The sequence below is a fragment of the Myiozetetes cayanensis genome, unplaced genomic scaffold (genome assembly GCF_022539395.1).
Source record: "Myiozetetes cayanensis isolate MyiCay16 unplaced genomic scaffold, myiCay2020 scf3, whole genome shotgun sequence".
In the NCBI taxonomy this organism is placed as follows: Eukaryota; Metazoa; Chordata; class Aves; order Passeriformes; family Tyrannidae; genus Myiozetetes; species Myiozetetes cayanensis.
In genome coordinates this window covers 34,391,244-34,417,952 of record NW_026087521.1, presented here as the reverse complement: position 1 = coordinate 34,417,952, position 26,709 = coordinate 34,391,244, and the positions used below count along the sequence as shown (strand labels likewise).

Here is a 26,709-nt window from a genome sequence, read left to right as displayed (position 1 = left end):
ATGAATGAATTTCATGCAGAGAAAGGAATAAGCTGAGGTTTGACAGATTTTCAGATAATGGAATGGGCTGTTCCAGGCTAGTAATGGGAAAAGAATAATACCATTATCTGCTGAGAATTCCATCCCCTGTTTAATTCCTTTGAGTCTAAGAACTGTCATAACAGCGTGTGAAAGATAAATGTCTTCTTATTTTGTATGTTTCAAATCATATGAAAACTTCACTGTCTTGAGTCTCATCCAGAAAGGAGTAAGAAGCCTGTAAAGACTTTGAAGTTATTTCTGCTGATAACACCGTAAAGTCAATAAGGCACTGCTGTGTGTATTGGCAGTGGTTTCCAGAAGCAGCACGTGCTGTGCATGGAAGTACCTCCATCTGGTAGTCAGAAAGTTGAAGCTAGCACCAGAAGGAAAAACCAAATGTTTTTGGGTTACTAGATGAACGTTATAAAAAGTTCTGCCAAAGGGCCACTCAGAGATGCAGGGCCAAGTGAGGCTCAAGGAAACGTGCCAAACCTGTGAATTTTATCAACAAATGAGAAACAAATTCAGTTACAAGGAAAGAGAGTGTTCTGTGAAGGTGCTACCATCTCCACTTTGGTCCTTTCCTTCCTGCACTACTGGCCTATATAAGAACACTGACCTCAATTCTCCATTCAAGAGGGAGTGACACAGGTAAGGAATGGTAACCCTTACAGGTTTTTTGCGTTTTCACCACTTACATGTACATATTGAAGAGGCCTGATAAACCTGGATAGCTTTTCAGTGGGGCTAGTGAGAAATTACTCAGTGTCATTGTGACTCTGTCACCTCATTGGAATTTAGCCCTTAACAAACTACCTCTTGTAGTTGAGTTGCCAGAATTTTGTGCTCCATAGCACTAGATGACTTGTGAAGGATATGAAAGGCTTCGTAGATGCAAGTTTTCTTTGTCATTCGTGCCTCCAAATTTGGAAAGTTGGGTCAATATTATGTACATCCTATAGGAAAAAAAGGAAATCAAAGAATTCAGAGACCTTGTGATGATCACAGTTTGATACCTTCTTGGTCTCTTCAGAAAGTAGACACCATCTCTCCAAACGCTGGGCTACAGCCAGTGATCCCCTACTTGTGACACTGGTGGTATGGTTCAGCTGCAGCCTGGTTCTTCTGCTTCCTTGGTCTTGGGGTCAAGTCATGAACAGATCTGAGTCTTAGAGAGTAAAACTGAAATAAGAGACAAGGAGCCATTGGCCTTTTCAGAACTGATGGACCCTGAGCAGAAATAGCCAGTCTGCACGCTGGTAAATTTACCGGTTCGCATCCTTTGGATTGGTTAGGAACATGCCTCATGGTTATATCTCTAATTTAGGAATAATCTGCTGTGGAGGACTGTAAGCCTTAGTGTGCTTCATAAGGTCCTAAGTGGCTGTAGTTCTTAAATTCTCTTTCAAGTAACAATTCTTAGATATTTGCGTTTCTTTTCATCCTTACTTAGCACTATAAGCAGAACTCTAAGTCAGTGGAAGGTGTTTGATTCTCCTATATTTAACTATATAGAAGTTAAAAAAGGTACTTAAACATCAATTTGCTTTGCTACCTTGCTGTTGTCAGAAGGAGAAATTTGAAGTGGGGATATGACCAAGAATGAGGTGAATGCAAGGAATGAAGTTTTGTTATCAGTAATCATGGTGCGGTGCACATAAAGTCCTCTAACATGGGCAGGTACTGCTTAAGAGTGTTTTCTTTTGTGTGTGTTAGTGTGCTGCTGAGAGATTAAATCAGGCTGTATTTACAGTGGGTTTAATGGCCGTTCTTGTTTAACTACAGTGGAGTGTGATGTTAATCATGAAGCACTTCTGAGAACTCTCCATTAAAAATTGACAGAGGTATACATGGGTAACTTCTTACGTGAAATCTATTAGTAAATTAATCAACTACATGATCCTGAGAAAGGACACTAAAATGCTTTATTGGTTTGCTGTTCATTGCATTGATTACTGGGGGCTCTTCTGAATGTGTCCATCTGATTTTTGCTGCTTGCCAATTCGTCATGACAGTAGTTAAATGACGTTTTGCTATCTCAGTGTTCTTGTCCACACTGGATTTGTTGAAATAATTGAAGGTGATTCCCTTTTGCAATGGGGACATAATTCTCTACAGAAGGGAATGTACTGCTAGCACTGACAGTCTGCAGTATTTTACTACTGAACTTGTCTTCATTTACAATGACTTCAGGTTTAAAATAATGAATGAATGAATTTTTTTAAGTAACAATATATGTTCATCTAATTTTCACATTTTATTGATGATTATGCAAACCGTTATGAACGGATATCAGATGGGGTTTGTACTTATAGGTGCCTTGTAGGATGTATTTCGATTGTAGCACTCAGAATTTTGCAATAAGTAAATAATTTGCAGAATGCTTATTTCAGTTCTTTTTCATGTCTTATGAAGATGGACAGGGGAGAAAGCTTAAGGAAAAATCATTAAATAATCCAGGTATAAGGTACTTAATTGACACTTTTGTCATTTAAATCCAGGGAAATTCTGATTGAGGAAAATCAAATCTGTGTTCTGTGATGATTTTCTAGTTATTTTGTCTTTATTATTAGTGTCCATACTCTGTAGGGTAAATTACAGGGTAATGTTTCTGTCCTCTAATAGTAATGAAATTTTTTATTCATGGAATGTAAAGTGGTATTGATTTTGTCTTTGAATGTCCTAGATTATTTAAGTAAATGTTCTTTAGTGTACATTTATGTAAATGAATAATATAGAGGATTTTTCAGCATTTTTTTAAGATGTGCATTTCCACTGATGAATTGGTATCCAGAAACCCTACCCTCAATAAGGTCTGCATTTCTTGAGCTGGTGGAACTTCCTGACACGAAGAACTTAACACTGCATGAGATCTTTTGTCTATGGAAATTACTTTTGAGGGGGTGGAGGTGGGGAAGAGAATTAAAATGGATGTCAGAAAAAAAGGATCTGTCAACTGGCACTCTTTGGGCTGTTTTCTTCTAAACCTCCCAAAATGCTTTCCTGAGGAAGTAAATGGTATGATTTTTGTAATTCCTCAGGAGTCTGATGTAACTGTGCTGTCAAAGGGGCCAGACCCAGCACAGTGTTTTGAGCAGCTGGCTGTGACCGCTTATGGGTTCCAAGGGCTCTCTGGGTTTGTGGGAATCTCTCAAAAGCATAGCTCAGTCTTTGGGAGAAGGCTTTCTTACAAGCCCTCTGCTCCTTTATGCAATGTGTGAGCAGACAACTGCAGCTGTTATTTTATTAATTATCTGAATTTCATTAAAATTCTTCTTTTTTTTCTTCACACAGAGCAGTAAATATTGAATAGCAATTTAAAAAATAGTAAACGAAATTATTTCTGTTAACCATTTAATAGAAGCAAGTCATTAATACTGATGTATCTTTTGCTTCTTTGTTCAGGGCTGTTCTTCTTTTGAAGTAGCAGTGATACATAATAAATCAGGTCAGTCACATAACTAATCGACTGTGAACCAAGGCATAAATTTCTCAAGCAGGAAATCCTCACGGAAGGACTGACATCCTCTGCTTGGTTTGAGTAAAAAAAAGTAAATGTTTTAGTGACGTTTGATTTAAAAACTCCACAACGTTTTTGTGCTATGTTTCCCCAGTACTGTTTTTTCCCCCAAAGATTTTAATGAAATTTTAGTAGACACTTCAAAATAAAACGACTGTTCAGATGGAAGCCTTAGAGATGCACTGTGCATTATAGCACATAGTATGTAATGTATTATTTAAAGTTATGGAGTGACTCAAACAAGTCTGGCTTATATCATCAGAACAGTTATCTCTTCCACCTTCATTTTCTTTGTGACTTGAATTCAGGTTTGTGAGATTTCCATGACATTGATCCTTTCCTTGGGCAATGCACAATTTCATAATTCAAGTGTGACAGCTGCTGTAACCATCGTGCCAGCTGTCCCTGCAGATGCTCAAAAATCTACAATTTCTCAAAGATGTGTATATGTCCCTGGGGTAAAACATTTTTGTAAGAGGTAATGTATGAATATCTTAAAAGGGTCACTGTGTTGGCAGATCTGAGTGTATGTAGTGCTGCTTTTCTTGACTAAAAGCTCTTCTCTGTTTCACTCTACATGGCCCGTAGCAAAAAAAAAAAAAAAAAAAGGAAGAAAATTAGCTCCCAACCCCCCAGCAAAACAAAAAACTCCTCGTGTCCATCTGGTATTGTTATTAACTAAAGGAATGAAGTTCTTAAATAAATAAATTAATTAGATGGTAAAATTTGCCAACCAGGGTCCAAACTTCTGTCCAAGACAGATGTCTAAAGATTTGGTTTCTCTGTTCACCAGCCTGTGGAGTATTTACTTCATGTAGGAGAGATCCTGGGTGAACTCTTGTGTCTACCTGGCAAAGGATCATCTCTGCCTGGATGTTTAATGGGGCAACTGCTAAGCTCCACTGCAGCTCAGTTGGTTAATATCCAATTAAGCCTTGTGAATTTAGATCATCGCTTTGGACTGGTGTGGTGCTGATCTGTGATCTCAGTGAAGGTGTGGTCACTCTGAATGGGCTCTGAATGCTGTCTGATTGTGTCCCCAGCACTGAGTGAATAAGATGGGATCTTGCTAGTCTGGGGGTCTTGCTAATCTGGGGGTCTCCATTTCCATCTTGCATCAAGGGCTTTGCACAGTGGCTGGGCTGCAGTGCTCAGGTCCTCTGAGGCAGAGCCATCACGTCACTGGAGCTCTTGAATGATTCATGGTTTATTAAAGAACTTTTCCGTACGTGGAAGAGTACCTTGTATTCAGAATAGATTGAAGGACCTAATGAACTGATTTTTTAGTATGTATTCCTCAAACTGTCTCCTTACCTTAAATCAACAATATCCACAAAATGAGGAAGACTTTAAGACATTTGTTTTGTGATAAAATAACTTGGTAAGTAATAGGCACCTAAAACTAGGAAAGCAGGAATGTTCTACATCTGAATCCATAACCCACTCATTTTACTGCTTCTCTTTCATGACCAAAAAGTGTCAGTCATAGAAGTCCTGTAATAAGGAATGCCTCTGGAGACTGGCATTTCTCAGAACAAAGGCTTAGAACAATTCCTAGCTAGAATTATCCTTTTTATTTCTCCCCAACCCCTGCTTACTAAGAAGTTGAAAAGAAGTAAATACAGATTGTATCTAAATTGGTCCTATCTGAAGTGAAGATAATCGCTGTGGTTGTGAGGCTAAGCCTAAGTTGGAACGGCATCCTTTTCTGTGACATAAGTTTCTTTAATCCTACTGCTTCATCTAGTAATTTGGTCTTGCTACTGCCTCTTCTTGGTATATTCACTTACCTTCTGAGATCCCAGGAACAGCCAGAACTCCTTTTGCTCAGCTGTCTACCATCCCTGTGGGAAGTGAGGATTTCATAGTCTGGATGACATTCTGCCTGGAAAACGCAACTGAACAGAAAAGAGTTTATTTCTAATCAGCCCCAAAATTATAAAAAGGACTGTTTTTAAAATATGATTAGAAAATTAATTGCTTTTATGTCTTCAAAATTGCCATGCCTAGTCCCAGCCATCTGTGCTTCACAAATGTAGAACTTTCATGTGACCATTCTTGTAGTTGAAGAAACTGTTCATCTAGAGAACCGTTAAAGATATCAGTTATCAAAATCTAGTTCTCTTTCAGAAAGGTTTCTGTGAGATTAATTTCTTCAGGAAAAAATGTTTTCTTTTTTTTTTTCCTCCTTGAGTGAAATCTTTCAGAATTCCAAAGAGTAGTAAATTTGCAGGAAGGAAAAAACAACACATGACAAAACTCAGGGTTTAATAAGACTTAAAAATATATGTTTTATAATATACTCATTGTTTAGAACAGGGGCAAAACCTGCCAGCCCCAGAGCATGGTCTTTAATAAGTAAGCTTTTGATTTTCTTTTATGCTTTATTAGCAGTTGTAGCTGTCATGTGAATTTTTGCTCATCATTTCATGAGTAGACATTGATTCTAAACTTAGAAACAATTTCTTAAGATTAGAGGAAAAAAGAATTTAGCTGATGAACAAAGGTTAAATTAAGAACAATAAGTCACATCCTTTGAATGCTTTTCATCTCAAGACCAAGACAGATTAAAGTACTATTTTGAAAGACCATTGTATTATAAGATAATAATTTTATTATCTTTGTAATTGTGTCAGTTCTGCAGTTGGTCATGAAAGCAAAGTGAAACAAGGGTATGAAAAGTATTTGCAAAAGGGAATACAGTATAAAGAAAATGTGTCCTAAAGCTATGAATAGCTTGGGGCAAGAATGCTAAGATCCCAGTGTGAGTCCCTGAAAGCTGTGCTGTTTGACATTTCATTTGGATGTGTTGAAGACCTAAGGACCCAGGCCATAAAGTTTGCTTCACCTAGTGGACCCAAGTTTTCCTTAAAGGTTTGTGGGTGCTCTTATCAAAGGTATACTTAAAAAATATATTCTAAATTATATAGTTTTTCCTGGAATGGAAATAATCAGTCTTTCATTGTAAATGGATGTGAAATAAGCAGCTTTTGAGAATAAACACCTCAATTTTGCTTCAGCTGGTGCTAGTTTGCAGCAACTGTTTATGTCTCTAGGCAAAATCATTAGGATAATTCACTTTGATTTCCTGTACAACATGTGTTTTTGGAGTTATAGCATTTGATTCCATCACTACCATAGGACTCAGTATGTCTGCAGTGACGTATCCACCGTAGGCCCTGAGCTGTGGTCAACTTCTGACCTTTGCTTGTTGTGCTCATGGCTTTATAGCACAGGGACGTGTGCTACAGAGTTCCCATAGAGGATCATTGTCTGTCCCAGGTGCTGCTCTGGGGCAAAAGAGAATTTGGAATCAGGGTAGAGCAGATGCTTGATCGACTGTGAGCTGGGATCCTGGCACGTCTGTCGTTGTAGCTGTGCTTTTACAAACCGTATCTGCCAGCAGACTCTTTGGTCACTACTTGCACCCATTAGACTCAGCAGACAGACTAAAGGCCTTGAGTACCTTTGTAGGCACCCTAAGGACTTCGAGTTCCTGCTTATTACTGGAGATCAGGTTATTCAGAAATAAATTAGATTCATAAGCCTTTATGAGACCATTGCATTTTCTTCTGTTGACAGAATTCAGTGGTGTTCAAATAAAACATCTTTTTTTTTGAGATGCCTCCAAAAGCCACTGAACTGCCACTATCAGGTGCAGATGCCAGCACCACTGGCATAGGTCAACCACAGGGGAAGTGAATGGTGCATTGAATTTATTTTTGTTATATGAGGCAAAGTTTGTTCTCTCAAAGTCTGGCTTGGAACACCACTTCCAGAGGCCCCACATATACAGTGTGCAGCACAACTGCCCATTTTCCAGGCTCTTATAAGTAGGTTATCACCTATCTCCTCAACAAAACCAAATCTTTCTTTTCATTGTAAAAGCAGATTTTAATCGCTTATTACTGGTGTTTATAAATTCCTGCTTGCTGAAAGAACAAACTGACTACAGATATTGCCATCGAGAGTGAAATTTATAGAGGGAGACTTTATTACTCATCAGTATGATACCCAGCTCATGGAGGAACATCTTGGTTACTACTTGCTTTTATTTCTGCACTAATCCTTATCTTATTTGAGCTCTTTTCTCAAATAATGGCTCATAAAGTGTAAAAAACTGGTTTTAAATTGTCTTGTTTGCTTTGCTCTGGGTACTTTTTTTATGGCTGTAGCTAACCTTTAAATAGATATTTAAGGTGGTGGGCAAGACATCAGCCACGGTATTATTGCCACAGGGATAGAAAAAAAGCCCTTTGATTCCTCGCTTGAATTCTTTGTGAGGAAAGAGAAGTGAAACAACAGCGGGGTTGAGCCTGTAAAGAGAAATGTGTGTATGTGTGTGTTTGACCTTTACGCCATGCAGTGAGCAATTAAAGTGATGTCATTGGGCTCCTTTAAAAATTCATAACATCACCACCTGCAGCAATAATTTCTCAACTTCCAGTACCAATATGCCTTTGCTTTTAAGTAGTCTTTGTGTCCCCTCATGAAACCAAGGAAAGAGATGCTTCAGGGAGCCAGGGTCACTTTCAGAGCATTTCCTTGTTTGAGGAGTTCTGCAGAGACTGAACATAGACCTACAATCAGGTTTTTGACAAACTGGTAACCTAATGTCATGCTACCTCTGTGCCATGTCCTTCACCTAGGATCTCCATCCCAGAGGTCTAAGTGTTTGTTAAGCGGATGTCCTGCAGTGCTTTGCTAGATAGCACAGGGAAAAGCATTGTCCAGGGGTGCTTCAGCAGTCTTATTGCTTTCTGCAGGGAAAAGGCTGCTGCAGATCTGCTGAGAATCCTGCCAACCAATCTGCATAATAATTTCAGCTTTCATTATAGCAAGGTGGTGTGTTCCAGAGACTCAGTTCTGCTGCTGCTCTCTTTGGCTTTCAGGAGGAGCTGCCTCTGTATTTACTGTTACTTCACAGATGCCTTAGTGTTACTTATTTGCAAATTTTTCCTAGAAATATAGGACTCTAGTGGTATTCCTGCCACAAAGTCTCTTTCTCTTCTATAATTTTCATCTCAGTTCACTTACCAATTTGGCTTTTATATGTCTCTCCGAAATGTATTAACTGGAAGATTTCTGGATAGGTATAGATGTGAATAAACTGCTTTGGTATCAGTGTTTTCCCCCAGCTTACTGAAATGTGATGGTACAGAGCTCTTTCCCCATTGGGATGCTCACAGAGTTCTCAAAAAACATCATATCCAGTTGCATCTTAGCCATCAGTCCTCTGCGTCAAGGAGGCTAAGAGCAAATTTTCTGTGTAGCTTATAGCTGTAGTTGCAGGACTGGTGTCGTTGAAATTGGACAATTGTCTGTGTGCTTTTAACATTTTGGGGTCAACAGAAGCAACTGTTGCTTTCTGAGTTTGGTGACTTGGAAATATACACTAATAAGTAAATAACTTAGACCTGAGATGAGTCTCTTTTAGGGAACACAATATTGTTTGTGTCATATTTTCTTTCTCTTCTTCCTACACAACAATGTTCCCCTGAAATCCTTGAAAAAAATAGCAATACTTCCCCCCTTTTTTGGGGGGGGGAGGGAGGGGACCTTAAAAGCAGAGTGAAGGATTACTGATTTCTTATCTTTGAAGTTTAGTGGAGATGACATAAATAGGCTTGGAGAGTGAAAAATAAGGCATTACTGGTATTCTTCAACTCAGCAAACTCAGTTGTTTCTTATGGCTTTGCAGCAGTGCACAGTAGGCTTTAGATTTGTGAGTTACGATGAAACTCAAGAAAACAATTAGGGTAATAATTTGAGATGAGCAAAAGAAAGTTTAGGTGCTAATTTGAAGGCATGAAGTCCTTTCACACAGACTTTCAGCCCATCTTTCCCAGCATTTGATTTCTTTCTGCAACTTTTATTTGGAAGATGAGTTTCTGTTGCTATGCACAAGGCTTTCCCCTTCCCTGGGGTTGTTTTGAAGGGCCTCTTTCACAATATCCTGTATCTGCTTCACACAGGTGGTATCCACTGTTCACATGGTCTAGTAAAGCCTTTTTGAAAAACCAAAGTGCTGCATGGCATACTTTTCCAGGGGAAATGGTAGTGTTGGAGCTGCTCTCTTCTTCATTCTCCTCTATGTATTCTGCCCCTATATCGGTTGCATCCTTTAAGATATTTTGGCCAGTTTTTATGGTCTCCCAAATGCACTTTCTCTCCTCACCACGTGGGTAGCTTCCCCCCGTCCCTGAGCAGATGTGCATCCTTATTCTGAGTAGTAGCTGGCCTCTGGATGTGAATATAATTCTTCCCCTTCCCTCTTTACTTCCCCTGTTGTATTTTTTGACGTGCTCTGCTGATAAGTGAAGAAAGCGCCCAAGTCCTCTGGGGACCAGCCAGACACAATCTCCTGTCTGCTCGCAGAGGCCTTTTGCGGTGACAGGGCTTCCATTTATTATATTTTAGCCAGATGCTGTGACTTTCCTTGATGTTGCACTTAAAGTCCTTTGTGTGATCCTGGCCAAGGGCTTTTGGCAAGTGCGAACCAGAGGCGAAGGGAGTATGAACTACTGAATGCTATTATGCAAGGCAGTGTCAGCCCACCAAAAGTGCTCCTGTCACAGAGAAGCTAATGAAAAAAATAACTTGCACAACCCCCTGCCTCATCCACCTCATTTCTCAGTGCTGACAAATCACAAAATGTCAAAATGGGACTTAGCAATCAGCTACTGATGTTTGCATCAGGTTTGTTATAAGCAGTATATTTTACCATTCAGGATACATACAAGACCGCACAGCTGCAGCTCAGGGGGTGAATGGAGTGAAAGGAATAGAGAGAAAATACTTGTCATATGATGATTTCGCACAGAGCACAATTAATGTGAAGCAGGCTAGGCTGTAACTTCAGTCATAGCCCATGTTTTTTATAGGTCCATATGTACCATCTCAGCCTCATTTACCACCTTATCTGCATTCCTGAAGATCTCTGCTGGGCTCTGACTCTGGCTTTGACTTCATCTCTGACTTGTTCCATACATTTCTGTTGGCATCTTGCTGCTTTGAAAATTCATGTGATCCGAAGTAGTGTCTCTCAATCAAAGTGGCAAACAAAACATTTGAGGCATACCTAGTAAGAACACCACTGAAGCCAAGTGAACTAGGAGACCACCCTTGTCAAACAAGAGAGGGCTCAGGGAGCAAGTGGTGTAAAGAACCAAGATGTTAAGCCAGCAATGGAGAAGCCTTTTCTTCAGCTGTGTTGGTGCTATTTTGTGGCATCACTGAATTTTTCTGCACATTTGCGGGAAAGCATGTGTTTGTATGTGTACAATTGGACTTTAAAGCTGTTGTGTTTGTACCAAAAAGGAATAACATCAGATTTTCCAGTTAAATTATGTTTAATGAATTATAATTGAACATGTGGGAGTTTGGTGCAACCAGTAATGCTGTAATTTCCCATTTTTGTAAATCCACAGCATAAGTTCTATCTGTAAGTCACCTCTCTTGATTTAAACCACAAGTTTCTTGGATCAGTTTCAGCTGCACATGTTTTTCATTTGGTTTTGGAGGTCATCATCACCACCTTACATCCTTGATATCTATGAAAGAATGAGGGTGACATTATTAACAACATGCTACAGGCCTATGTGATCGTTAACTGGTTCAAATATCATCTTTGAAGACATAATAGTAAGTGCCAAAGCTCCTGTTATCTCGCTAGAGCAGATTATTTCATGCTGTTAGGTGTATCTTGTCCATTTACCCCTGTTTCTTGAACTGTTCTAACTTTTCTTTATATTGTGTCTAAACTCAAAGGATTTATCAGAACTTTGTCATTTTGTCTTTTCAAATCAGAAACAGAGTTTCTACAAAACTTGAAAGTGTCTCCTAGTACATGTATTTTTAATAAGTTTGTAATTATTTTTGTATGAGGTTTGTTTGTTTGCACATGTTTTACAGGGAGGGCCTTACATTGAGGTAATGAGTACCAGAAAATCAGTTATCATTATAGAAATGGTTATTTTGGGGCCTGGTGAATTTGAACAGAATCTACCTGGACTAATACAGTGTCTGATGGGACTTCTCATTCAGAAACTTTGTGACTTGATTCTTTATGGCTGGAGTTATCTCTTGGCTTGAATATACCTCCCTTGTGTTGTGCAGTCGTGTGTTCAGTGTAGTATCAAGCCAGTCCCATGATCTTGCTGTTACCTTGTGAAATACTGTCAAAGGAGCGATGGGATGTGAAGCATCCAAACTTCAACTACTGATCTCTCTGTGGCTGTTCTGTGTGGGTGCTCTTCAGTACTGAGTCAAACTGAAGGAAATCTCATTGTGTGGAGAATGAGCTAAAGGCTGATGAACGTAAGACAACCAGTTTCTCCATGTGGTCAGTGGAGGGAGGCAAAGTGGTCTCAGTTCAGAGCAGACAAGTCTAGGCCCAGTGGTGGAGTTGTTCCCTTTTATGAGTCTACATAGAAGACATTAAATAACTGAAGTTACTCCTGCTAAATATGGTTATTATTTGTAAATAACACCTGAATCTCACAGATTGGGAAAAATATTGATGTGCAGTCTTGATTTCAAATGTTAACATGAAATTTTTATCAGATGCGCTTCTGGTGGTTTTTTTTGGTCAACTGTGATTTTTCTCTTACATTCTTCCCCAGAAAGAGCTGTATCTAAGAAACAGTATCTAAGGTCTAATATTTTAAATTTAGTGTTGAACGTTCTATCTCAAAATCATTCAAACCTTGAAGAAGGGGGACCTGAGACCTCTACAAAGCTGGCTGCCTGTGGGACACATCTCAGAAAGCAGCAAAAAGTGTGGCTACCTTCTGGCTGGCAGGTGAAGTCCTTGGAGCAGTGTTGTGCTGGCTTCTTCACTGCCTCAGGTGGGCTTAGTGGCTGTGAGACCTTTGTGTGGATGACCTATGCCCTGGGAGCAGCAGTTCTGCAGTAATACGAGTAAATGTTCTTATGTTGCTCTGGCTTTATTCCCATGGTAGTTCTGATGAGATTCATAAAGCTACTTTCCTTCAGTTTCATAATTAATACTCTGAGAAGAAGAAATTAAAAAGCAGTAAAAGTTTCATTGTCTGGTGTTTTCTGCTTGATCCATTATGCTGACATCTACATGGGTACTGATGTGTAAGTTGACAGGGCCTGTTAATTGTGCTGGGCAGGGAAGAAAATTGGGAGCTCTGTGTTTTTCAGACTTGGTTGCTGCTGGCAGAAGCTACTTTTAATGGATATTAGTTACTTTTGTATTAGATTGATCAAAGTATTACTGGACAGGATTATCAACCAACAAGAGTAGCATTTTGTTTTCAGCCTGTTGGTAATTAATGTGAGTTTGCATGTTCCATCTCAGAAGTCTCTTGTTACTGGTATACATGCTGCACTATAGCCCCTGGTGGTCTAGTGGTAAAGGCGCCGCGCTATCACCGCGGAGACCCGGGTTCGATTCCCGGTCAGGGCCACTCCCGGGCAGGTGGGGCTCGTTAGCCCTTAAAGGCAACCCACCTATGTCCTGAGGACCTCGCTGCCACCGTCCAAGCTCGCTTGGCCCCGGCAGATGAACCTTAGGATTAAAGGGTGGGCTCAGTTCCGTGCACACTGTGTCTCACCTAAAAAATCCAATGCGCAGGCTGGAAGGTGGAAAGACCTTCCCCGGATCTTCGCTCGCGAAGACTGGCCATTATTATTACATGCTGCACTTCACAGTAGAGGGCTTTGGCCTTTCCCACTGAAAGCTGCATATAAACCTGTATCATGTAAGTTCTGATGGATTTACATTTTAATTCTTGGTAAGATGAGTGTTTAACTTTTGGGGATGAACCTTCTGTATCCATTGTATTACAGTTTAATATACTTTTGTGAGTTAGTTTAATAGATGAAGGTGTTCCTGCATTAAGCCATATGCTCCTGTCAGAAGAGTCAAAATTGGTTCTTCTGTGCGATTACTTGACTCTGCAAGTGTTTGGTGTCATTCTCTTCTGTCCAGTCCTGGTACACAGGACACCGCTCATGTGATTGAAAAACTATTCAAATAATGCCACCAGCCAATTCATGTAGTGTAAACCAACTCTAAATATTTAATTTAGGTGAGCGTTTTGCACCTGTACATTCTTTTTCTTGAATTATTCCTGAACAGCTCATAATCAAATCTTTGACTTGATGCTTGAGGTCTTATGTGGTCTTGCTGGCTGGGGGGGCGATTGCAAGGTTTCAGATCCCAGGCTCTGAAACTTGGACATTAATTCTGTTGTTCAGGTCATCACATCTTCAGCTTTTGCTTCAGACAGACTTCTTTATTCTTAACAGATCCTTAATCTGAAATCTCTGTCCCAGAATTCAAGATGCTTACAATATAATCCTTTTCCTGTTCTTAGCCATCAAGAAAGTTGCAAAGTATTCCTTTTTTTAATCCCATCTCTTTTGGAGGGTGTTGTTACATAAGCATCGAGGTCAGGATGGATGTGTCCAAGTGATAGAATTACAGTTAACAAGATGAAAAACAGAAAATCATGCCTGAAAGCTTGAAATAGTCTGCAGAAAGATGAAAAATTGCAGTATAACTTTCAAAAAAGTATTTCTTCATATACTGTACCCTTTTTTTCGCTGACAAGTTAATTCTTTCTGATAAACTTGGCAAGTGAGCAAGTGTCTCCAAGGCAGACACTGAAGCTGCTTCATGAATTCATGTTAGTTTCTCTGATATTGTTTCTCTGCTCAGCTGGTATTTTTAGCTGTATTCACACATTGCTTTAACATTTCTGTGACTGAGGATTATTTTTTTATATTTTCATTATGTTACTGTTTCTCATTGTCATTGTTGTCACTTGAAGAAATGCTTGCAGAACCTAGGCTCCCTGGAAGGGAGCTCTCTGTCTTTGGGAATACTTAGGCAAGAACCTTACTCCAAAACTCTGACCTCTCACATTGCAATTTTATGATTTTTTTTTTTAAAAAAGTTGGAATCTTTTCTTTAGAGATGTGTGAAATATTCAAATTCCTAATTGAAAAAAATATTATGTATTTCATTATATATTTACTTGGTTGATATTTATTTGGGCTGTTTTGTCACACAATTTTGTTTACCAGGATATGTTTTTTGACTGAAAGTTGTACGTGGAAAGAGGTAAGGTCCTTCACTGACTTGTGTTCACTTCTGCCTTGTGCCTTTTACCATTAGAGAGGTCTGGGAGGGTGCTCAGCAGAAAGCTAAAAGCACGGCAAAAATCTGTGCGAGATGGAAGTGCAGAAATTTTTTTTCCAGTGCCAACAGCACAGCACTATGTTTCTGGTAGGCAATGTCATCACAAGCATAATAATCCCCAGCTTCCTAAGTCTCCGTTCTCTGCCATCCTCTGAAAAGTCTTGTAGCTGATTAACGGGTATTGTAACAGTGCAGCAGAGCATCACTGTCCTTTTCCTGGGATAGCAGGGGATAGAAATATTCTCCTGCCATATATTAGACATGAAAAACAGGACAAAAATGTAAGAAAAAAAAGGTAGGAAACAGAAAGGCTCATTGATTGAGAACCCGTGTTTGGATTCTTTTTATGTGTTCATCATTCAGATCCTTGTCAAAGCTAAATAATTAAAAAACGTTCCAAGTACCTATCCCAGCAATGCATTGAGTTGGAAGGTTAAGCACTTCTTTATTTCTCTGAGATGTGTCCAAAAATGACAGATGCCTGAAGATGATTATTGAATAGTTCATCCTCCACTGAGGAAGCTCAGACAGACCTACTAATGGCTTCTCTGTTCTTGTGATAAGATGCGAGTCCTTACCTGGGGCTCTGTCTGGCACGGGCCAGTGCTGCCCCACCAGCCGTGGCGTAGCCCAGTGCGGGTGATGCAGCCTGCCCTCTTTGCTCATTGCAGTGAGTACCACTCACAGTGACGCTGTGAACGCCCTCCTGCTTTTATCTGGAGCTGTTCTTTACAGAGCAAGAGCTGAGGAAGAAAAGAAAATTAACCTGCTTCAAAGATGACAGCGAAAACAACTTGAGAGATCTGCACTGGGCAGCCTTGATGGAACTTTAGGGAGAAAAAAGTCTACTCGAGAGGATGTGGAAATAGGCCCTTCTTGCAAAGAGTAGGTTGAATCACTGATGTCAGCTGCAGCAGCATCGGAGAAAAATAAGAGAAAATTAATTTAATATTGTAGGTTTCAATGTTCCTTCCAAAATAAGTACAGTCTAATGATAGAGAATGTCTTTTCAAGTGGCAGATGGCCACATTAAAGCTACAGCTGTGCCATAGTTTTTGAATTTCTATAATGCACACAAGAAGAGGGGACAGCTGCCTATAGCATGGATGCTAGACTCTGCTAGGAAGGCTTATTTTTAACCTGGATTTGGTCCCTGACTTGGTTCACAGTGCGATGTCCTGGACAGCTGTCCCAGCTCAGCAAAGGGGGCAGTGCAGAGGTGGTTGGGACAGGGGCTGTAGAGGGTTTTTGGGGAGACAGAGGGAGAGCTAGGGCTACTTTCCCTGACCTTGACACTCTGGAGTCAGGAGACCTGGTTCAGCAGGAGTCAGGAGCTGCCGTCCTGTGCCAAGGGAATTTGGGGTGCTCAGCAGAATCTCCCAGTTCCTGCTGGGTTTTTGTTAGCCATACTTAACCTTTAACTTAAAAAAGCACAGCTTTGAAAGTTTGATAGCCTCATCTCTGAAGGGATCAGAAGGCTTTGACCTGGAGATTCAGTTGTCTTGGGATCCAAGCAGCTGTAATTACTATTTCAGAAGCAACGTTCTCTTCTAATGGTTGCAGTTGTTGCAGTTTTTGGAATATTTACACAGGTATTAGAATTAGCCTGTGTAAGTTTAACTAGCTCATAAGAAAAAGAATCTTAGCTTGTACTTCTTGTGTGTGTTCTACTCTGAGTCTTCTTTAGGAAAAAAAATACGCAAAAATAAAGTTAAGATAATAAGGAAAGGCAGAGGCTTTATCTTTATAGAAAGGTGTATGTCAGTACACAGTCATATGTGTGTATATATATAAAAATCTGAGTACTGGGGTTAGGGGAAAATACATGCATGAGGCAAGGTAGAAAGCAGAAATCAGAGGCAGTGGAGGGTATAGGGAGGCAGCAACATAATACAAAGAAAAGAGGTGGGGGAGCTGGGGGTGAAGTGAGCAGGGAGGAAGGGCAGGTGCTGAAGGAGGTTGCTGAAACAACTTTTGGAACAACCTTCGGCTTCTGTCTTTTACAGAAGCACAATAAGATGTTCACCAGCTCTTAGTTCATGCCGTGTTTCTGCTAGCATGTTTAACCTCTCCATGGGAAAGAAAAGCAGTTACTGAAAACAGTATGTGCAACTACAGGAGTAAAGCTGAGTCTGGAAGGGAAAAAAGATCTTTGGAGGATAAGGAAAAGATAAAGATGTCTGAGAAGGTTTGGAGAGTTGAAAGGGAGAAAGAAAAAAGGCAAGACTGCAAGAGAAGTCCTCTGTAGTCATGTGAAAGTCCAGTGGGATGAACAGCACAAAGCAGTACAGATTTTATATATGAAAAGTTATACAAAGTTATTGGAATGGTGACTAGAAAGACAACTGGAGACGATGATAATTCAAATAATTGTTTCTAAACATGATAAAAACACATTTTCCAGCACATGCAGTTGCTGTTTGTATTTGAGTGTGTTTGTAACTAGTAGGGTTACTTTTAGTGCTTTATTTTTTATAGCCTCTCTAAGTTTTTCTTGCCTTTTGAATACACCAAATGGGTAAGCATTTATTTTGATGTTATTCAGAGCCTTTTGTTATTTTCCATGTAAAAGAATTCGACATGTTCTGGGTTGTTTAAAGGTACCTTTCAGTGAGTTTGAACTTGCAAGTGTTTGAAGTCATTAGAGTAGCACTGCAGAATATAAAAACTGATGGATCAAGATTCTTATGTCTGAGAAATGAGAACAACAAACCCTCTGATGTATTTCCTACCTCTGCAATGCAGTGCTCACCACAAACACTTCTGCCTGATGACACTTCTGGTTTTACCCTTAGAATATCTAGTTAGCAGTCTGTGCAGCATCTTGAAATTTTCTAGCTCTAAGTAATCCACCGGAGTTTTACAGCTCTTAATTTAATCCCACTACTGTTTTCTTATCTATCCTGGTCTAATAACAAGTTTAGCCCAGACACGAGAACTCATAAATTAACAAAGATATATAATTGAAGTGTGTTAAATGCAGTGTTTAGAAGACAAGTGGTATTAACCTAATCCCTTTCCTAAGTCTGTGTATCAGAATCCTCTCTTGCGTTTCTCTTAAATAGAGTATTTCATAGGATACGATTACAACAATTTTTTCCAGTAGCAATTATCTTTAGTTTCTTGTTTGCTAAGGAATAGACTTTGAAAATTAAGCAAGTTATTGGTATTACCCATTTTGCAACATGCTTGTAAGCAAACTGATTTAATCAGAATTAGCAGTCTAAAAAAGAAGTTTTTCTTTTTGTCGGATGCATGAATTTATTAGCATATAAAATCTCAAAAACCACCACACCTAACCAAACAGCATTTACAAAGACTACTGTCTGACTGTGTGCCTTGTTCTGTCAGTATCTAAATGTCGTGTTCAGATAGCGCATAAAAATGTTGTGACAATTTCTGCTTTTCCCAGGAGATGTAAGGTAACAAAAAATGCTACATCTGAAACTTTGCACCTGAAAAACGGTAGGTTTCCCCTGTAAGTTGAAACAGAAATTTCTTTTCTAGTAGGTAACCATTCATGCTAGAGAGAACTTCTGTCAAACAACTTGGCACTTCTCTCAGAGAGTTGTTTTGTCTTCTTGTACTTTTAGTTTAAGTTTTTTCTAACAGGGTACCAGTTGGTTTTGAAGAATAAAGCTTCCAGTAATGATGGCTGAAAAAGGTCATTTTTCCCCCTGTTACACAAGATGGTTAACCCTTCTTTTTTTTTAACCATTAAATTATTACTGAGGTCATGTATACATTGTTTATATGTCTTTGGCTTGGATATAGAGAATTGAAAGAAAAATTACCCACTTCTGGTATATATAGTTTCATCCAAGGTTTTTGAATTTTTATTTCTATTTCACTTGCATTTGTTCTTGTTTCCTAGGTAACAACATGTTTTATAAACTCAAATTTTTAGTGTGGTAGAAGTAAGAAAAACTATCTTAGATAAGTATGGAACTGTCAAAATCTTACTAAATCTTAAGCTTTTAAAATCTAGATTTCACATTTCAATAAAAGGTCTGTGTGTGCACATCTTTGCACACAGGTATATAGGTTCTAGAGTATATAGGCATATATACCTGCTTAACTTTAAATTGTAGCAGAATTCTTAATTTACTTCATATTAAACCTACTAAGTTTAAAGATCTGTCTTTATTCTTTGTGGGTAATATGTATATATGCTTATTTTATATAACTGAATCTGCAAAAATAGTAAGAATCACTGTAAAAGGAAATATATATATACATTTATCTAAATAGATGTTTATATGCAGGTTGAGACATCAGACTTCCCAGCAAGGGAGCATTCTATTGTTTTCTGCATATATGAATATAAGGTTATTATTTTTTTGCCTACCTATGAGATACATATAAAGAACTTTCTTCACAGAGTTTGGGAACTATGCTGGGCTATTCATTGAACTATAATGTTGAAAGACTTACAGGTTTAGTTGGAGGAAGGGCAAACCTACCTTTTGAAAGAGTTATGAAAAAATAAACTGCTGGCCAATACTTCATCAGGTAGCCACGGTTTTTTCCTTACACAAAATATGTCAAAAATTATAGATCTTCTTCATGCAGGCAATATTTATTCTTTTAAGCCGAAAAAATCAGTCACATTAAATAATTGCTATTACCATGATTTCTCCTACCATTAGTGGATTAATGTAAGCAGTTCCAACCAAGCTCTTTCATTTATCAACAGCTTTTTTATAGTGAGGACAAAGCACTATGTATGCACCTTAAAGGAAATCTGTGTTGGTCCAAAGTTTAAAAAAGTATTTTGATTTTGCATCTGAACATTCAAAATGATATTTAGGTATGAGAGAGGATGTTACAGAATTTTGACCATGTAATAAATTCAGGTCTTTTATTAGAAGGTATCATGTTAGGGTTTAGTTCTCCTCCGTGAACTGCATACATCACCAGTGGTCACTAAACTGTGAGATACAGTAAATAGGGCTGTATGATCATACTTCCAGTGTTAAACTAGTTTTAGAAAGTTACAGGTGATCAGCTGAGGGATCTTTGTTCCTGTCTTGAATATTTTTGGAAGATCCACAAGTAAATTCCCTATGTGATATAACTGATCTCTCTTTGTCTTTTATGCTTTGAAGGCCATGAAAGTTAAAAAGAGATTTTAAAGTGATTGTGCACCATGTATTTCTCTCTCACTTCAGACTGTCAGCCCAGCACTCAGTGGAGGTTCCAACTTTGGCTGTCAGCAAAGTGCCTCAGAGCCTCTCTGGGAATTGCAGAGGGGATAAGGAAGCATTTGAAAAGGTTATTTTGTATGGTGACTTTTGTAACATCCTCCACTATAATTTTTCCCCCTCATTTCCCACGTAGTCTGGTATCTCAAATTAATTTCTGAGTTTTATTGGTGTCAAATTTCTAAGTATTTAATATTGTCTATTTGTTTATATTTATAACCTGTTAGCTAAAATAAATGTGACACTGTTCAAGTTAAGAGGAAAAAACATATATTCTATCTGAATATTTATTAGTGCCTTTCAGTCTTGAGGATTGCAGAAAAAATAGCTGGAATGAACCTCTGGAGATTGTACAGCTGGTCTCCTAGCCCAAGGCACTCTCTTTGTTACTCCTCACAGAGACTGTAGAAGAATTATAGAATAACTGAGGTAGGAAGGAAGTTCTGGAGGTTGTCTGTTCCAGCCTGCTGTTAAAGGCAGGACCACCTTTGAAGTTGGGTCAGGTTGCTCAGGGCCCCTATTCAGCTGAATTTTGAGTAACTCCAAGGATAGTAAGTCTTCTCTGAGAAACAAGCTCTGAAGTTATACTACTTTCACCATGATTTTTCTCTCCCTTCTATCTAATTGGGATAAGTGGAGTTTCAGTTTCTGCACTTTTGTCTGTTGCCTTTTGTCCTTCCATAGTGAACCTCTGAGGAGAGCCTGACTTGTTCTTCTCCATAATCTTGAAAATAGCACTTAGATTTCCCTTAATCTTTTTTCTAAAGATTAGAAACTAAACAGACTCGGGCCCCTCAGCCTCTTTTCATAGACTGCCTGCTACACCCCTTGATCCCTGTTGTGGCCCTCCACTGGGCTGGCTCTGTAGAGTATGTCTCTATCCTTTTCTCTGCTGGAGTGCTCCAGATGGGACTAAATGCTGCAGATGTGGTCTCACAAGTGCTGCATTGTGGAGAAGGATCACATCACTTTATCTGCTGTCTGTGTTGTTTCTGATTCAGCCCAGTATGAAGTTGGTCTTCATTTCTGCAGGGATGTACTGCAGGCTGATGTACAACGTGTTGTCAGACAGGACCCCTGAGTCCTTTCCTTAGAGCTGCTTTCCTTTCCATTTGGTGCCTGGGCTGTAGATTTTGGCATTTGTTTTAGCTGAATTTCTTGGGCCTTCTCTCAGACTATCCCACACTTCACTGTCCATATTTGCTTTATGTTTTATGTAATGTTTTACCTTACGTTCCACTTGAATCTTCCAGACATCTCTGTAGAAAATGGAAAATAGATTTTCTTTCTTTTTCAGAATCTTTGAAGTTTCTGTAGTGTTTATTCTATTTCCACCTCAGTCTTCTCTTTTGTTTCTTATTCAGATTAAATTTTAGGGATCTTTAATCCATGCACACTTTTTTTTTGGAACTCTAACATATTAACTGTGGACAGAAACAGCCTGTTGAGGCTTACCAGAGTAGAAGAGAGCAAAGAAATACCTTTGTGTCTGCTATAATGCTGTTAGAGATATCTGTATGTTTGCGTAGTTTACCATAGTAGATGTTATGGAGCTGGGTTCAACTAATGATTGTGGTCACCAAATGCTTTTCAGGGTAATACTTACCTAATCACTTGTTCTTCATCCTCAGTTTATGTAGTAGCATATTCCTGCTTATTGGAATATCTTGAATTTCTCCCTATTGAAAGTCATCTTGTTTCTTTCAGATGATTACTTCAGTCTGTTTATTTTCTATTCTAATCTGCTCATCCAGAGTGCTTGCAGTCGGTCTAAGATTGGTGATGTCTTGGGATTTATTCATGACCTAGATAGATACAAGTGGAAATTCCGCATAAAGGATTGTATATGCATAATGTATAGAAAGTAAAATGTTGAACAGCAGTGGATCCAAAAAGTTACAAATTATTTGCTTTTCTGTTTGGATTCAGTATAACTTTCCAGTCAGTTTTGCATTCACCCTGAGATAAGCAAACTGTCTTTAAGAGAGTGATATATGTTACATACATGTGAGAACAATTAGTTAGCACGTATGATATCTATTGTGTTCTCTTTGTCTCCATGGTTTGCTGTCTTGCTGCTAATTGAACATGATTTAATTGTGAGAAATCCAGTTGGCTGTTTGGGTTTTTTCCTGGTGTAATTTCTTGTTTTATTGTTTAACTGTTCTGTTTAATTTTTTAATCCCATTATTTCCTTGAGTGAAAGTTTAATACGAACCATGTAAAGATCTTCCTGTCTCTCCCTCCCTCTGCTTTAAGGTTGAAGTTGACTTCTTCTGGTTTTGTATCTCCATGAGTTCTCAAAGATGACAGCTAGTGGCTTTGAGACTGTAGAATTTCACAAGCCAAGCCATAGTGTCTCCAGCTGCAATACTGAGGAAAGTCTGCCTCATGCATATGTAGTGGAACTGCCAGCAGTTGCTGAGATTTTGTCCAGTAGTCACATGTCTTAGATGAAAATGCCATGGACTCATTAAATAATCACAAATGACTGGTCCTTAATTTTAGATCCAGTTTGAAACTACTGGAAAAGTCTGACTCATATTAGCCATAATTGTGACTGGGAAAAAGAAGTTATTCTCTTTGTGCTTAATGGATGTTGATGTGCCCCTTAAAAATAAATGCACATGAGTTTTGAAGAAGGTCTGCATGTGGCTTGAATATTGCATTTCTTCACTTGTGGTCAGACCATTAGCATAATTTAAACATTGTTCTGCATAAATTTTTAAGCAAGTGTACACAGGCATTAGCATAACCCCATTTCTACACAACCCCCTGCAACTCTGTGCTGCCAATTTAATGTTGTTTTAAGTACTGTGACTTTTATCTGCTGGAACATTCACTATCTACTAACTTACTGAGTGTAAAAAAACCCCTTGAAAATGTTTTTGTATGGTGAATAATTAATTGTCAGGTCATATATAACTTCTAGAGTTGGTGGCATTGTGGTATTTGGCCCTTTGAGCTCAGACTGCCCTTTCAGGGGCAAAAAAGTGTGGATGAATGAGAAATGGAAAGAGGCTTGGTGGGATGAGGCAGTGGTGAAGCCATATGCATGATTTCATGGTTTCAAGGTGTTGTTATCCATTGGGAATGTGAATCACTGTGATCATAGAATAATTTGGGTTGAAAGGGACCATCTAGTCCACCCCCTGCCCTGGCATGGGCAGGAACAGCTGCAGCTAGAACAGGTTGCACAGAGCCCTGTCCAGCCTGACCTTGAATGTTTCCAGGGACAGGACATCTACCGCCTCTCTGAGCAATCTGTGCCAGTGTTTTACCACCTTCATTGTAAAACACTTCATCCTTATATCTAATCTAAATGGACTCTCTTTTAATTTAAAACCATTACCTCTTGTCCTATTGCAACAGGCTCTGCTACGGAGCCTGTCTGCATCTTTCCTGTAGGTTTCCTTTAAATACTGAAAGGCAACAATAAGATCTTGTGAGATGGTTGGCTCAAAGTCAGCATTACTCTGCCCACTGTGAAAAGGTATTCCTAATATCTCAGTCCTGAGATGATTTGTCACAGAAATACGGAATCTTTTCTCACCTTTTATTTTGTGAATGGGTGTGTATTTAGCTTTCCTTGTTTTTTTCTCCTCCCTCTGTTTAGAAACAAGGATTATTTGGAATGGTAGCCCACTTGATAGGTTAGCTTCTCATTGCAGAAAGATGGAAGGATTCTGAACTTGAAAAGCTGAACAATATTGCCAATATAGGACTTTAAAATATTGTAGATACAAGTGGGAAAACTAGGGGGGAGGTTAAATGCAAAGAGTTAGTAGGGAAGGGTTTGACTTGTTCAGCATTTTGTCTTTTGACTTGAAGAATGTCTTTAATTTTCAGGATTGTCTCTTAAATTTTGTCTGCTTTAAACTTGTACTTGAACTACAAGTTGAAATTTTCATTTGCTTTAGTCCAGGAGCTGGTTTTAAAGCAGCTTATGAAATATTAATAGGCACACAGTGCCTGCAACAATGCAGTTTTCAGAAACATTGCTGCCAAGTTAATATTCAGTATCACATTTTCCCTTTCACCTCTTCCAAGAGGAAGTGGCATCAGAAGGGATCCTGGGAAGATTGACTGCATTGGCAGATAGGACCGATCTCATTAAATTGAATTTAAATCCTTGCTTGACACGCTTAAATGTGATTCATAATTTTTTATCTTTCCCTCAAGAGGTTGTTAAATACACTAGGTAAAATAAAAGACATAAATGTTCATAAATCACTAATGTGTCCCCATTACTACAGTACTTGATTTTAGGCCAACTAGTGTACACACTATTAAGGAGTATAGGCTAGTCTTCCTAAACCAGACAATTAGACATTTTTGAAATTAGCAACAGAAATTCTTCCATTGCTATGTTCTTTTTGCAGAAAAATTGGCACTGTAACAGTCATCAATTCTGTAACACAGATACATTGTATTAAAGGACAGGTGTATTTTAAAACCAGTTGTTTGTTCTCCTCCAGCTCTTGCTTTGGTTTTGGTGTTACTTACCAGGTCTCAGATTTTGAACTCTTTGTTCATGACTACCAATTGATGACATCAAGGATGTAACCTGCAAAAGAAAGGGTCATCCCCCACCTGCCCTTTCATGCCTGCTATTTCCTTTCTGTTGTTGTAAAGTAACTGCTAAAGCTTGAAATCAGAATTGACAAAAATACCTCCTTCAAAGACACAGAATCACTGAATGTTTTGGGTTGACAGGGACCTTAAAGATCATCTAGATCCAACTGCCCCACCATGGGCAGGGTTGCCACCCACTAGATCAGGTTGCTCAGAGGCTCATCCAGCCTGGCCTTGAACATTTCTAGGGATGGGGCATCAACTTAAGGTGATGAAAGTTTTTCCCACTGGCCCCAGTAGATGCCAGTGTTCAGAGACTTTGTTTTTAAAGGTAACACTAACTAAAATAAAAAAATTAACATAGTGACCAAAGAGAATCTGATCCAAATATTTTGCATTTTATATCCAAATTCAAACCATGGTGGACTTAGAAGGAAACCATAACTGTGGGAATATAAACCAGTAGGGTCAATATGCTGGGCAGCAGCCTTACTCTTTTCAAATGGTCTTCTCTATGTGAGAATAGAGGCAGGAGGGAAAGAATGTGTGTGAGAGAGACTGTTTCCAGACATGGGCGGTAAGGAGCTTGATTTTATTCTTTGCAGAGTCTTTCTGATCTCAGAGTAGCTCTATACCCTATGGGGAATCAGTTACTTGGATATGTGTTAGGGGGTGAAGATGGTGGATCTTTTAGAAGGAGATCATTTAGGACAAAAAACCAGAACATTCTTAGGAGCAATCAAGCAGTATTTTAAATTAACTTTTGTTTGCTTTTTATTTTCTTTTTCATGAAAGATGCAAAATGCTTATTTTTCAGCTTCTTTCTTTGAGTACAGTAGTTTAAAACTCTAGAGATCCCAAGTCCTTTTCAGAGTTTTATGATTCTTATTCAGTTAGTCTTCTTATGTGGCAATTAGACTGAAATGAATTTTTATTCTTTGAAAAAAAAGAAGTACTCTAATAAGTTTTAAAGTGATAATGAGTTATTTTGTCTTGTAAATTGACAGGGTTTTTTTTTAGCTAACTAAATAATTAAAAAAGTATACAGTTGTGTATATTTGATTGTTTTGTATAGTGACTCTGGTGTATTATCAAATGCAATAGGAGTATGAAAAAACAATAGCTATCCCTTGAGTAAACAGCACTGGAATTTTTCCTTTAGTTTTCCCTTTAAAATACACATCAGAGTAGACTCAGCCCACATGAAAAAATCTGATGAACAGAATTTTACGTCTGTGTTCTGTAACAGTTAATCATCCCTTCACACAAGGCCATATATTACCACTGGCTTGATAAACAGAAAACGTCTTGTGGTTTGGACAATGTATTAGAATCTCCAAAAAATAGTGTGTGGGCTTATTTTTTGTGTTTTGACACTAAAAATAATTCTGAGACTAGTACATATAAATAAAATTACCTTTGGCTTCTGTATTATCTCAGCATTTTTAATTTCAAAACTGAATTCTTCATGACAATTCAGACACATGTTCATTAAAGCAATTCTAGTGACTCTTACTGATGATGCAGTTTGTAAAGTTATTTCAAGGTGAAATTAGAGTAAATGTGACCTAACTTTGCAGTTCTGCAAAATTTGTAACAAAGTGACTAGCAAATTAAGTGACTTCATCCATCTGTGAAATATTTCAAGGTCACATTTTTATTGGCTGCAAGATTTCTAACTAAAAAGATGGAGGATGACAGTACTTACAGTTTGATAATGTTTGCTTACTGAGCGTGAAATGAAATTTAACAGTGCAGTATGTCTACGTTTGTAAATTTATTGTGGTTGTTTAGACTTCTTGGAAAATGAAATGCCAAGCTATCACTTTCGATTTCCAGACTGTGATCTTTAGGTCCAACAAAAAAGTTCACTTTGTAAAATTTTCTTCTTTAAATAAGTGTGACATTAATTTTTTTTAATGTATTTCTTAAGTAATGTATTTCTTAAGTAAAACAAAACTTGTAGCACAACTGCATCTGAAGTTAGGATATGGCAATACCAGTGCAGCTGGGAGCGTCTGATGCAATAACTGCTCCTTATCATAGTGCTTGCTACCACCAGGCATCATGTTCAGCTCAGTGGGACAGTGTGTGTGGTTGAGCTCTTAAAAGATTTCTACATTGAGATCCTTTATTGTAGCAGTATGAAAAGGATGTCATCTCCACCTGAATATGTAGAGCATGAGTAATTAACAGCCAAGCAACTTCCAAAG

At 38.6% G+C, this 26,709-nt stretch overlaps 1 protein-coding gene across 1 annotated transcript in view; it reads left to right on the top strand.

Annotated features, from left to right (window-relative positions):
- Positions 1-26,709, top strand: part of GRIP1 (glutamate receptor interacting protein 1) — a 323,131-nt gene that overhangs the window by 68,352 nt on the left and 228,070 nt on the right. The gene's annotated exons all lie outside the window — the stretch shown is intronic.